Raw genomic sequence first — 13,929 nt, 5'->3', positions numbered from 1 at the left:
TTTAAAGTTTATGGTTAAGGTTGATTTAGGATTAAGGCTATGCATCACAGTACAGGTTTTAGGGTTAGATTAAGGTAAGGCAGCAGAGTATTGAGGTAAGGGTTAGAATGTTAGGTGATGGTTAAAAAAACAGAATAATATCAACTCTCTCCCATGAAAAGCATCAAACTTGAAACCATCACCCACCGTTACTGTCTGCCCACCATTCCAGAACATAACACAATAGCAAACTATATTTAGTTTCAATATAGCGCTATGAATACCCTTACTGACCCTAGAATGTACAGCTGTGAATGTTTTTGGGCCAAGTCTTTAACATCTACAATATGTGCAACTAGAGTTATATTTTAAAATAAAATAACTCAAGCTTTTGAATTTGTTGTTGTTGTTGCTAGAATTTTTTTTTTTGATTTCCATGCATAGTTAAGAAGATTTAAATAAAAAAACTGTAACTCAAATGTCGATTTTGAATTATACTACAAGGTTTTTGTACTGCAGAAAAGTGAATATACCATCCCAAAGTGTTTAATTAATACGGAATTCTAATTAACACTAGAACCGCCAAGCATTTCAGACTAACACTAACAGACAGAGCAGAACGCTGTTTCTCGTCATTAGCATACGAATCGGCCCTATTAGCATACATATTCTCCTCTGCCACATCACCATCCATCCAGAGCATCAGTTCATCTACTGGGTCATTTAACTACAGGTGCTGGTCATAAAATTAGAATATCATCAAAAAGTTTCAGTAATTGCATTCAAAAAGTGAAACTTGTATAATGTATACATTCATTCCACACAGACTAATATATTTCAAGTGTTTTTTTCTTTTAATTTTGATGATTATAACTGACAACTAATGAAAACCCCAAAAATCAGTATCTCAGAAAATTAGATTATTGTGAAAAGGTTCAATATTAAAGACACCTGGTGCCACACTCTAATCAGCTGATTAACCCAAAACACCTGCAAAGGCCTTTAAATGGTCTCTCAGTCTAGTTCTGTATGCAACACAATCATGGGGAAGACTGCTGATTTGACAGCTGTCCAAAATACGACCATTGACTATTGACACCTTACACAAAACTAAAGAAGCTGGCTGTTCACAGAGCTCTGTGTCCAAGCACATTAATAGAGAGGCGAAGGGAAGGAAAATGTGGTAGAAAAAAGTGTACAATCAATAGGGATAACCGCACCCTGGAGAGGATTGTGAAACAAAACCCATTCAAAAATGTGGGCGAGATTCACAAAGAGTGGACTGCAGCTGGAGTCAGTGCTTCAAGAACCACCACGCACATTTCATGAATTAGCCTACACAAGAATGCTGAATCTCCTATTGAAAAACAGTGTGATACATACAGTGGAGAGAACAAGTATTTGATACACTACCGATTTTGCAGGTTTTGACACTTACAAAGCATGTAGAAGTCTGTAATTTTTATCATAGCTACTCTTCATGTAAGAGACAGAATCTAAAACAAAAATCCCGAAAATCACATTGTATGACTTTTAAGTAATTCATTTGCATTACATAAGTATTTGATACATCAGAAAAGCAGAACTTAATATTTGGTACAGAAACCTTAGTTTGGAATTACAGAGATCATACGTTTCCTGTAGTTCTTGACCAGGTTTGCACACACTGCAGCAGGGATTTTGGCCCACTCCTCCATAGAGACCTTCTCCAGATCCTTCAGGTTTTGGGGCTGTTGCTGGGAAATACAGACTTTCAGCTCCTTCCAAAGATTTTATATTGTGTTCAGGTCTGGAGACTGGCTAAGCCACTCCAGGACCTTGAGATGCTTCTCACGGAGCCACTCCTTAGTTGCCATGGCTGTGTGTTTCGAGTCGTTGTCATGCTGGAAGACCCAGCCACAACCCATCTTCAATGCTCTTACTGAGGGAAGGAAGTTGTTGGCCAAGATCTTGCGATACATGGCCCCATCCATCCTCCCCTCAATATGGTGCAGTCGTCCTGTCCCCTTTGCAGAAAAGCATCCCCAAAGAATGATGTTTCCACCTCCATGCTTCACGGTTGGGATGGTGTTCTTGGGGTTATACTCATCCTTCTTCCACCAAACACGGCGAGTGGAGTTTAGACCAAAAAGCTCTATTTTTGTCTCATCCGACCACAAGACCTTCTCCAATTCCTCCTCTGGATCATCCAGATGGTCATTGGCAAACTTCAGATGGGCCTGGACATGCACTGGCTTGAGCAGGGGGACCTTGCGTGCGCTGCAGGATTTTAATCCATGACGGTGTTGTGTGTTACTAATGGTTTTCTTTGAGACTGTGGTCCCAGCTCTCTTCAGGTCATTGACCAGGTCCTGCCGTGTAGTTCTGTGCGGATCCCTCACCTTCCTCATGATCATTGATGCCCCGCGAGGTGAGATCTTGCATAGAGCCCCAGACCGAGGGAGATTGATCGTCATCTAGAACTTCTTACATTTTCTAATAATTGCAGTTGTTGCCTTCTCACCAAGTTGCTTGCCTATTGTCCTGTAGCCCATCCCAGCCTTGTGCAGGTCTACAATTTTATCCCTGATGTCCTTACACAGCTCTCTGGTCTTGGCCATTGTAGAGAGGTTGGAGTCTGTTTGATTGAGTGTGTGGACACAGTTATGGACACTCTCACAGTTATGATAAAAATGACAGACCTCTACATGCTTTGTAAACCTGCAAAATCGGCAGTGTATCAAATACTTGTTCTCCCCATTGTACATGTTTGAGTCATTGGCCCTATGCATGGTGAACAAAAACTTTCTGCTCAGTGACATTGAACCAGAGAACCTCTTCCATTCCCCAATCCTTTCTAAACTGCTCACTTAAATCTCATGATGGTGTATTTAATGACACACACAAATACTTCAGATTTTTAGCAGGATGCATTGGCCACACAGAATCAACACAGTCACAACTATGGGCTTTGGAACTTAAATCATTGGAATCAACTAAGAGGCATGGGGGGGTCTATGATGTAAATTGTCAATGCAGTGTCTTGTTGTTATTCTGTTTAGAGATGTTAATACAATTCTTAATGTTGTCAAGTAAACAGTTCCAGAATAAAGTATTCCTGAACTAGGGGCCAGCTCTCACTATGCATTGCCCCTGAATATTGAACACAATAGAAGCAGTCCCATGTGATGATATGTAGGAACAACCTTTTGGCATCTTTATCCTGAGACTTAATTCTGTCTGCTGCACATCTTCAGATAAGGGAAAAGAGGGTCTTCATGGCAAGGTGGTACATGTTCTCTCTAAATCTGAATAAAAAACATTTGAAGTAATTTAGTGGCAGGGAAATGGCACGTGTTCACCATTAAACATTTCTATACATACCAAAGTTAAAATGTTATGTTTTTGCCATCATCAAAATGATCATAAAAAAGACAACGTGCAAACATTTATAAGATACTTTGGGTCAGTGATAGCCAACAGCTTGTATTCTTAACGAAGGGGTGTCTCAGTAAATGTACCTGTTGGATTGATAACACACAAAAAAAGAACACAAACAAAACCAATACCAAAGTTGTCTCGGACCGCTATGTAAAAGTCAAGAGATATGCAGTACAATAAGATGCTTTTGTATAGAACACAGGTTACTGTAACCTTTTAACCAAAAGTGGTAAAAGTACTTCCCCATGTTTCAGAGTACTTGACTCTGTTCACTGCTCACTAGGTTAAGAAGTGTAAGGGTTGTTACTCCACTGGATCTGCCTTGGCTACCTCCCCAAGTTGTGTGGCCAAAGATGCTCCTGCAGTTTAGGCCACTTACTCCAGTGCACATGTACTGCTGAGGCATGGGTTTGAACTTTGAACCTGTCCCATTACTCTTTGAGCAAAAAAATAACTTTGACCAATTTTCTGTTTAATAAAGCATAATGATGGTTTCATAACAGTAAATTTAGTTCAGGAACTGTAATTTAAAAGCAAAAACATGTTTCAAGAAGATTGTCTATTTCTGAAGTACACTGATGATTTAACTAAGGTACTGTATTAAAATGAGATTAACCCCAGCCCTGGTGCGTATGTATTTCCTGAGAATGGGGAAGATGTTAAATATGATGATGTGACTGACACCAGGAACTCCTTTTTACAGCACTGTGGATACACTACAGAAAAAGAGGAATAATGGTAATGGAGTAATAGGTAAAATAAAGAAACAAGGTAATGTCTTCTGAAGACCAAGATAATGACACAATTACGGGTATTGCAAATAAGTTAGTGAGCAGATCATGTATTTCTAAAAAGCATTGTATGTAGGACAGGTTGCACCGAGGGATATTTTAACATGCTGGATTAATGGGCTCAATCCAGTCAAACTTGGATTGCAGTGTTTACCAGCAACTTCAGTGGTTAATTTTCTCATATGCTGATTTTGGGTGCTGGATACAAAGTCACACTATCAGGGTGCCCCTGGCCAAAAGTATACATACATTTACTATTTAGAAACAATGTCCTTAAGTACACTAAATGTGTACTTATATTTCATAGTAAAATATTTACAAGGATTGTTTGTGGTATTAAAAGTAGATTCCATTGTATTCTGGATCGTCCATAACTGTTGCTTTGGGCCATTAGCTTGGCATGGACACTGTGATAATAGCACTTCACAGGAATAGTTGTGGTAATTGAATAGTTTGACATTGTTTAGAGCAAGATGGAATATCATTGTTATATCAAAATAATTTATATGAGGACATTACCAGTGTCATTTTAAGTGTCATTCAAAAATCCAGCTCTTGGCTTAGCGGAGGTCTGAGGCGGAGGTCTGTGCAACTGGCCAACATCGTCCAGGGTTTGGGAGTTAGTAAATAGGCAGCTTGGGTGTCTGTGACCTCAATCAAGGTACAAATCCAGAGAGTGTGTTCCTTTTAATGAGTAAGGACTCAACAACATACAACAGCAATAATATCCATTCCTTACAGAATATTGTTTTAACAGCATCCCATTGGAAATATAATTTTAGTATAACATATTTCAAATACATTAATGATTTATGAAATATTTAACTAAATAACTCTTTAAACATTTCATTATCATTTGAAACGATTTGGCCTTAAGTCACATGCTTTTTACATTTTCTGAATTAAAGACTCTTGGACCAAGATTATTATTTGAAATAGATAGTTGCTATTTATATGCTCAAGCATAAGCACCGTCATTTACGGTGTCTTCAATCACTCTTGTCGGCGTTCAAAACGCTGTTATTGCTGCATAAGCGCCGTCATTTACGGCGTCTTCCATCATTGTTGTAAGACGGCGTTTGTGTCGCCGTTCACCAATCAGGAAACGCCTACATACTTCTTTGTCACGATTTCATTAAAAAAATAAAAATAATCCCATTAAATGTATTTAGATGATATGTGTGCTGTATTTTATTAGCTATGTATTTTTACGCAGTATTAAACAAGAAACTGGTGAAAGAAAGGAGGCAGAACAATGGACAGTGAGCCCTATTAGAATCTACACTGCAGTCAATATGGAACACAAAGTGCACTGATCACGAATCTCTATGGAATTAGTGAATTGTATAAAATTAACAATGTATTTTAATATACTCATAAAATAGAGAATACTTCTACTTCAGACATTATGGGATTTCACTACTAGTTTTAAGTCAGGGGTAGTATATTGGAAGGAATTCTTTTTTCTGTTTCACCTTTAATCAATATTATGGTTTAAATTCTGATGTAATCACATCTTAAAACACTGATATAAAATAGGCTACAGTGCTGTGAAGAATTATTGGCACCCTAGGGAAATATATGTGTAAAAAATGATCAGCTTGATCTTACTCTGGATAAAGTTTAATTGGGTTAAAAATGTTTGAAAGAAACATTTGTAATCTACAAAGAGAAATTATTGTCAACCCTGTATTTAGTCTTTTGTGCCACCTTAATTTGACAAGATAACAGCTCTGAGTCATTTCCTATAATGTTTGATTAGGTGAGTGAACACAGGAAGTGATTTTTGACCATTTCTCTACACAAATAACTATTATGATCCTTCTGAGAGTTTGGTTCTCGCTTGTGGACTTTCCTTTTCAGCCCACCCCACAGGTTTTTTAATAGACCATGCTAAATGCTTGATTCTATGGTCATTGTATACTTTCATCTAGATTGGGAAGTATATTTTCAAACTGCAGTCCATGTTGCTGGGGGGTATGGGGGGCATTTACAATTTAAAAAAATTACATTGTAATTATAATTATATATTTTATATACAATATATAGCTAATAAAATACAGCACATATACCATCTAAAAACAAGTATTTTTTTTAAATGTAATCGTGACAAGCATGTATGTAGGCGTTTCCTGGTGGGTGAACGACATCACAAACGCAATGTCAAGGATCCTTCCTTGGTAGGACTAGTCCTTCCAAGGAAGGATCCTTCAGAGGCTAGGCCAGGCTCCTCCTTAGCATTCGAAGAACACGTACAATGGAACAGGCTACCAAGTGCACGTCATTGCATCATTACGTCAGTGAAAAGGCCCGCCTTCATCCCGCCTTTGTCCCGTCTGTACAACTTATCTGGTGATTTATAAAAGAAATGCCGGTGACGGCAACCAAGCTAACAGGTCCGGTTCGGTTCAGTTAGCTAACCTACCGTTAGCTCGTGAGGTATCTAGCTAATTATCAATAGCAATTTGCATTTAAACGTTAAACTTTATTTTTATGTACTACCATTTTAACAAAGGTACGGTAACGTTAAACACTAAACTAAAGATACTTACATTTAAAAGCATATTGCCCCGTCACTCTGCTTAGGTCCGCCATTTTTTTTTTACGAGGTGGCAAAGCCGTTCGCATAGGATTGTGGGTAATATAGGAGCGCGAAGGATCTACATATGCATCCTTTGCCGTCTATGGGAAATTTTCCCGAACGAAGGACTCACCTTTTTTTAAAAAAAAATATTTTTCTATTTATTTTTTATTTTGTATTGAACAAAGAGCACAGGGGATACAAGTATCAATCACACAAAATAAAATAAAAATAACAGTAAGACAGAAAACTCAAAGTAAGCAAGGCATAAAGGGGATAATCTACTAAAACAATCACAGAGACTACATATCCAAAGAAAAAAAAGAAAAAAAGAAAAAAAATACAAGTACATTGGAAATACAATAATAATAATAAAAAATAATAATAATCAGGAGGTAATTTATAATGAAACCATAATTTCTTGGAGCAATGAAGAGGTTTTAGCAGCTTTCTTATTAGCTGATAAACAAAGAGAGTCACAAAATAATTTTAAATCAACAGAGAAAAAATTGGGCTTAGAATCAGTTACTTTACACTTATGAAGATTACATTTGCCATATAAAGTAAGTAGTTTTAAACTGTCATCTATCTCCCTTGACCCGGAGTCCCAAAACAAAAACATCACATTCACAACTTCAAAAGTAAAGAGTTTGTAATAAGCAGAAAAAATAAGCCAAGCTACCTTCCTCCAGAACTCCCTTGAATTGTCACATTCAAAAAACAAATGTGGTATTGTTTCAAGATTAGAGTTACAAAAAGTGCAGAGAGAGATGTCTAATTTAAACTTAGAAAGAAAATAATTACAGGGATAGTAATTATGTAGAATTTTAAATTGAAGCTTTTTCCACTTGTTAGGTAACAGAAACTTATTAATACCAGACCATATGTTAACAGTAGAAAGAGAAGGATAATTTAATTTCCATTTGAAAAAAGCTTTGGGATGACATCTGACTTTCCCAATGAAAAAAATTCTAATCCAAACATTGTTTAATTTGACATTGGAAAGCTCCAAACCTCCAATAGACAATTGGGACATTTCACAAACAGATACTCTGTAACTACAGTATGACCAAACCATATGCAAAAGATTAGGAGAAAAAGAATTAATAACCGAGTTATAAACTTTAGGTGGGGAAACCACTCCAAAAAGGTTGATAAATTCATTGTAGGAATAAAAGCTGCCATCCTTCTTTAACATATCCAAAATAAAAATAACACCTTTGTCAACCCAATCCTTAATAAAGATAGAATTTTTTCCATGCAGCACATTCTGATTGTTCCATATAATACTCCTATGAGGGGAAAAAGTGTGGCAAAAGGCAAGCTTACAGGCCTCCAAGGCTTGCTTGTGAAAATTAGCAAGCTTGAACAGAAGTTTGTTGCATTTACAATCGCAAGACAATAAAAAACGTAACCCCCCACATTTTTCAAAGATGAATTTAGGTATGTGAAACCATAACAAATTAGAATCATCATTCAGGCAGCGTTTAATCCAGCCGATATTAAAAACCTGATTGAGAGTACTGAAGTCCAAAGCATTCACACCTCCCTCCAAAGTCTTCCTTTTAACATACTCAGTTTTATTTTTCCACAAAAATTTAAATAATATAGAGATCAAGACACGACCATAGATAGTTAAATAGCCAGCAATTGAAGACATCCTTAAATTTTTTGCCTAAATATCTTACAGAATTTTTGACCTCAATACCTTCTATATAACCTTTTTCAAGACTGTGAATAGGTAGAATTTCACTTTTATAACGATTAACAGTGAGTCCTGAAGCATTAGAAAATGTTTTTAAAGCTTCCAAAATAACAGGAACCTGTTTCTCATCTTTTAAAAAAAGACAGGTGTCATCCGCCAATTGACTAATTAGAAAAGTGTGTTCAGCTACAACAATACCCTGAACATCTACACAGCGAGTAATAAAAATATTAAGAAACTCTGTAACTAATAAAAACAAAAATGGAGAAAAAGGACACCCTTGTCTGATGCCCCTGAAAATCGTAAACCGGGGAGAAACACCATTCATCAAAGATACATTGCTGTTAATATTCTTGTACAAAGTCTGAACTATTCTAATAAAGGAAGAGCCAAAACCAAATTTGCGCAAAGATTCAAACATAAACTCATGCTAAACCGTGTCAAAGGCCTTATAAAAGTCTAAAAATAAAATGATTGCACTATTGTTTATCAAGTTATTATAATCTAAAATATCTAAAACAAGTCGAATGTTATTTGCTATATGCCTACCTTAAATGAAGCCATATTGGGAAACTGAGACAAGTTCTTCTAAGCATGGTTTCAATCTATTTGCATAAAGGGAAGCTAACAATTTATAATCTGAATTAAGTAAAGTAATTGGGCGCCAATTGTCTAAATATGAAGAATCTTTGTTAGGCTTTGGGATTAAAGTGATCAAGCCCTGCTTCATGGACTCAGTTAATTCACCTTTCTTTATACAGTCTTTAAAAACTTCCAAAACAAGATTTTTTTATGTCTTGCCAAAAGGTCCTATAAAATTCAAAAGGCAGTCCATCTGGACCAGGGCTTTTATTGAGGGGGGCTTTCTGGATAATCATATCCAACTCTACCATAGTCAAATCCATCTCACAAGACGACCGATTTCCATCACTTATAATAGGTGTGAATGCTTGAACTCTCTCAAAAAAAACTATCAGCAAACTGAGGATTAAATGAAGAAGAATAAAGCTGTGAATAAAAATTGGAAACAAAATTAGAAACTCTAGCTTCATCTGCGACCAAATTGCCCTCAATAATTAGACAAGATATTTTCTTAGATGTCCCTCTTTTCTTTTTTAAATTAAAAAAATATGCGGAATTTAGCCTTTTCTGCATACACATTATTTAATTCTTCTTTAAGGTTGTGCAGTTTTACTTTATCATCTTCACTCGTCTGTTGCTTGCCTAAAATTTGATTAATTTCATTTAATATAGAGGTATACTTTCAAGATTTTGCCTTTGCTAACTGTTTACTAAATCGAATAGAGAATTTTCTACACTCGTATTTAAACATTTCCCAATTAGAAGATACTGAAACACCAGGTTTTGTTGTAAATTCTTCAATGATGTTCTTAATACCTAAATAATAAGAGGGGATCTGTATTAGAGAACAATTTAGTTTCCAATATCCAGGGTTTCTGTGACAACCAGTACCAGAATCAAATAAAATAAGATCGATAAAAGAATGATCTGTGAGGGGAGCAGGACATATACTACTGGACCTAATAGAAGAAGACAAAGTCTGATGTAAGCCAGTAATCTATACGCAATTTTCTTGAGAGATCTTTACTAAACCAAGTATATGAACAATCTTTATCATGCATAAACCTGTAAGCATCCAAAAGAGAAAGGTTACTACAGAAATCATTAATGATAGTGTTACATCTGCATGACTCTCGTTTTGGGGGAAATCTATCCAGACATAGGTCAGGAGCGTCATTAAAATGTCCTCCAACTATTACTGCAGCAGATGGGTATTTATTTTTTAAATCAAGAATATTAGAAGGCCGATCCTGAAAAAATAAGCTATTTTGTGTGTGATTATTAAAACCATAAACATTAACCAAGATAAAGAAAAAATCCCCAAGAAGAATGACAGCAATTATCCATCTACCCTCGTCAGAAGAAAAAGAATGCAGAATCGAGGCTCTAAAATTACGGTCAAATAAAATCAAAACTCCAGCGGAGTGATTAGTATCATGACAAAATAAAACCTCAGTTCCTCACTGAGTGCGCCAAAAGGTTTCATCTTCATAAAAAGAATGTGTTTCTTTAAAAAAATAAACATTCCTTTTCTTTGACGTACAAAATAAAAATAAAGCCTTGCATTTAGATAAATCACGAATCCCCCGTACATTAAGAGAAAAACAAGAAAGTTTAACCGGCAGTACGTTAACAAAACAAGAAAAATAAACTAGAAAGTACTAGTAGTCTACTACATTACTATCATAAGTTATTAAATGTAATACAGAAACCAATTAAAGTGCAAAACTTGAAACGTATCCATACCCCTCAATTACGGTTAAGGCCATCTGTTATGTCCCTTTGCTTACCTTAACATATTAATAATGGGTCCATATTTGACAGATTTTTTGAATGTCAAAAATTATTTCGCCAATCAAAAGTTCTTCAGTCAAAACGGCATTGAGCTTCCCTGGCATATTACTTTCAACCTCCAGCTTTGAAAACAATCAGACATCATCCGCAGAAATCCTCTTTCCATCCACGATAGCATTTGGGCCCCTGAAGCCAGCACGACGACCCTCCTTTCGAGCTTTCTCCACCAAAGGCCACAGCTTGTTCCGTGTTTCCTTTGTCCTCTGCGTCAGGTCCTCGGAGATCCTAATCTTCTTCTGTTTGAGCACTTCTGATCTTCTTGCATCAGCCCAGATACGATCGCGGTGAGACCGAGAGAGAAATTGTACAATTATCGTGCGAGGGCGTGCATTGCCCAATTTAGGGCCAAGCCTGTGCACAACATCAATCGAAGACTGCAGAACATCTGCTAAGCCTGGTGATACCTGAAGAAAGATGTCCATTATCACCATCTTGACATTCTCCCCATCTTCCTCCAGCACACCCGAAATCCTCAGATTCCAACGCTTCTTGTAGGCATCCAGCTCATCCACTTTATCCCATAAGCGTTTGTTTTCTGCAGCCAGCGAAGACAGCTGGGAGTCCATTTTACCAGATTTAACAGCTGTATTCTCTGTTTTTTCTCAACGGCGTCAACCCGTGTTGTGAGATCGGAGATGAGAGTGGAATTGGATGTAGCCGACTTCTCGACCTCCAGAAGTTTCTCCATAAAGTCATCCTGCTTCTTACCCTGTCTCTCTATTGCTTCCAGCAAAACGGCATTTGAAGGATCTGAGGCCGGGCGTCGCATTTTCGGTAAAGGGCTTGCCGCTGGAGACTCAGGTAAACACTCATCCAATGAGTCCAGATCCTGGGCAGATTTGGAATAATTATGCATACGTTTAACACTTTCAGATTTCGGTATATCGTTCACCTCCATCATGACGCCACACAGGAGAGCTCAAATCCACGTGTAGTGCAGCCGTTAATGGTCGTAGAGGGGAAAAAAATTAGGAATTAGCAAAACTGAGTATCTCTGTTGTATGGGGATCGTGAACAAAATTAAAATCAGTGCATAGAGGACAAAATAGTCTTTAAAGGGGAGGAAAAATCAAGTTTTGCACAAAATTCAAGAAAGAGCCCAGAAAAAGTGACCTACACCGATGCCATCTTGAGCCCCTCCCACGAAGGACTCAGTCCTTGGTGGGATTCGGAGGATCCTCGACATTGGAATGGTCCTTCGACGGACGTTGATGACGTAGCATCCTCCAAATTCTGGCTTCGAAGAATCCTTCCTTGACATTGAGAAACACTCGCCGTCTTACAACAGCGAAAACGCCGTTCTGGACGGCTACATGAGTGATAGAAGACGCCGTAAATGACGGCGCTAATGCAGCACTTGGACGGTGTCTTTAACGCCGTTGTACAACAGCAAAAACGCCGTTTTGAACGGTGACAAGAGGGATTGAAGACCCTGTAAATGACGGCGCTTGTTGCTCCACTTGGAGGTCTGTTTGATTAGAACTAACCAAGAGATTCATAGCAACAAGTTCCCTAAGTGCATTGTATATGTGTATTAAGCTTAAGCATATTAATAACAACTATCTATTTCAAATAATAATCTTGATCCAAGAGTCTTTAATTCAAAAAATTTAAAAAGCATGTGTCTTAAAGCCAAATCGTTTCAAATTTTAATGACATTTTCACATTTTATCATTAATGTATTTGAAATAAATTAGGAAAATACATTGTGCTAAAATTCTATTTCCAATGTAATAAGTGGGTCTATTTTAACAAAAGTATAATATTGCTATTTAAATGGTACTTTAATACAATGTTTATACACGTTTAGTGTACTTAAGGACATTGTTTCTAAATAGTAAAGGTAAGTATACTTTTGGCCAGGGGCACCTTGATAGTGTGACTTTGTATCCAGTACCCAAAATCAGCTTGTGAGATAATTATCCACTGAAAGTACTGGTAAACACTGCAATCCAAGTTTGACTGGATTGAGCCCATTAATCCAGCATGTTAAAATATCCCTCGGTGCAACCTGTCCTGCATACAATGCTTTTTAGAAATACATGATCTGCTCACTAATTTATTTGCAATACCCGTAATTGTGTCACTATCTTGGTCTTCAGAAGACATTAGCTTGTCTCTTCACTTTACCTATTACTCCATTACCATTACTCCTCTTTTTCTGTAGTGTATCAACAGGGGTCACAGTGCTGAAAAAGGAGTTCCTGGTGTCTGTCACATCATCCTGTTTAACATCTTCCCCATTCTCAGGAAATACATACGCACCAGGGCTGGGGTTAATCTCATTTTAATACAGTACCTTAGTTAAATCATCAGTGTACTTCAGAAATAGAAAATCTTCTTGAAACATGTTTTTGCTTTTTAATTACAGTTCCTGAACTACATTTACTGTTATGACCCCATCATTATGCTTTATTAAACAGAAAATTGGTCAAAGTTATTTTTTTGCTCAAAGAGAAATGGGACAGGTTCAAAGTTCAAACCCATGCCTCAGCAGTACATGTGACTGCAGGAGCATCTTTTGCCACACAGCCTGGGGATGTAGTCAAGGCAGATCCAGTGGAGTAACAACCCTTACACTTCTTAGCCTAGTCATAGTAAAAAGCAGTGAACAAAGTCAAGTACTCTGGTGAAACATGGGGAAGTACTTTTACCACCTTTGGTTATAAGGCTACAGTAACCTATGTTCTATACACAAGCATCTTACATATTGTATTGCATATCTCTTGACTTTTACATTGCGGTCCAAGACAACTTCAGTATTGGTTGTGTTATCAATCCAACAGGTACATTTACTGAGACACTCCTTCATTAAGACTACAAGCTGTTGGCTATTACTGACCTAGAGTATCCTATACATTTTTGCACGTTGTCTTTGTATGATCATTTTGATGATTTGCAAAAACATAAAATTTTAACTTTGGTATGCATAGAAATGTTTAATGGTGAACGAGTGCCATTTTCTTGCTACTAAATTACTTTTTAAAATGTTTTTTGAAAACCTTTGGGCTGCAGCA

General features: G+C 37.0%; 1 protein-coding gene across 5 annotated transcripts in view; it reads left to right on the top strand.

Moving 5' to 3' along the window:
• The window catches only part of LOC105031116 (protein kinase C-binding protein NELL1), a 781,285-nt gene that overhangs the window by 109,442 nt on the left and 657,914 nt on the right, over positions 1–13,929 (top strand). The gene's annotated exons all lie outside the window — the stretch shown is intronic.

This window comes from Esox lucius, chromosome 2, assembly GCF_011004845.1.
Source record: "Esox lucius isolate fEsoLuc1 chromosome 2, fEsoLuc1.pri, whole genome shotgun sequence".
Classification (NCBI taxonomy): Eukaryota; Metazoa; Chordata; class Actinopteri; order Esociformes; family Esocidae; genus Esox; species Esox lucius.
Note: the sequence above shows the minus strand (reverse complement) of the source record. Positions and strands in the feature narration are given on the sequence as shown.